Below are 654 nucleotides of genomic sequence, written 5' to 3' on the forward strand. Positions count from 1 at the left end.
CTGAGAATATGCCTTCCCTATCAAGGAATTTCACCGAAGAATTTCAAGTCGAACGACTTCCTTACTGTCAGAATCACGGTTGACCTTACTACTCGAGGATGATGTTGGAATTACTGGAGAAATCGAGTTTGTGACCGATATAGCCCTTTGCATTCCGCGAGGATAATTGTTCGACTATAATAAGCCGTGTTTTTACGACTGTATAAATCATCTTCCATGTCTGTGCGATATTTCTCGAGGAATCTTTATTTTAGAATCGATGATCGGTCGTTGGATCGAAAATATTCGAAGTAGGAATCGGTGAGAATTATTTTAATCAATCTGAAAAACTGATATTAAATGTCACTCGACAATCGAGGCAATCAGATGGTTCAACTAGATTCAGTTATTCTACTAACGTTCGAAGTACGCAGACTGCTTGGTGATCAATCAAGCTCAGGATTACATATCTAAACGACAATCAGGATTGTAAAGGAGACATTGCATAATGTTTAGTTGTGTGATTCATCTATCGACAGTGAGCAAATTTCATCTTTGATCTGATACGTGTAAACTCGTTTCTTCGAGCTGGACACTTGTGGTATTACAGCTTGTTATCAAGTACCTAGAAGAAATGTTTCAATGTTTGCAAAAATGATTTTCGCAATGTAGTTT

The sequence above is a fragment of the Apis dorsata genome, unplaced genomic scaffold (assembly GCF_000469605.1).
Source record: "Apis dorsata unplaced genomic scaffold, Apis dorsata 1.3 scaffold_59, whole genome shotgun sequence".
NCBI lineage: Eukaryota > Metazoa > Arthropoda > Insecta > Hymenoptera > Apidae > Apis > Apis dorsata.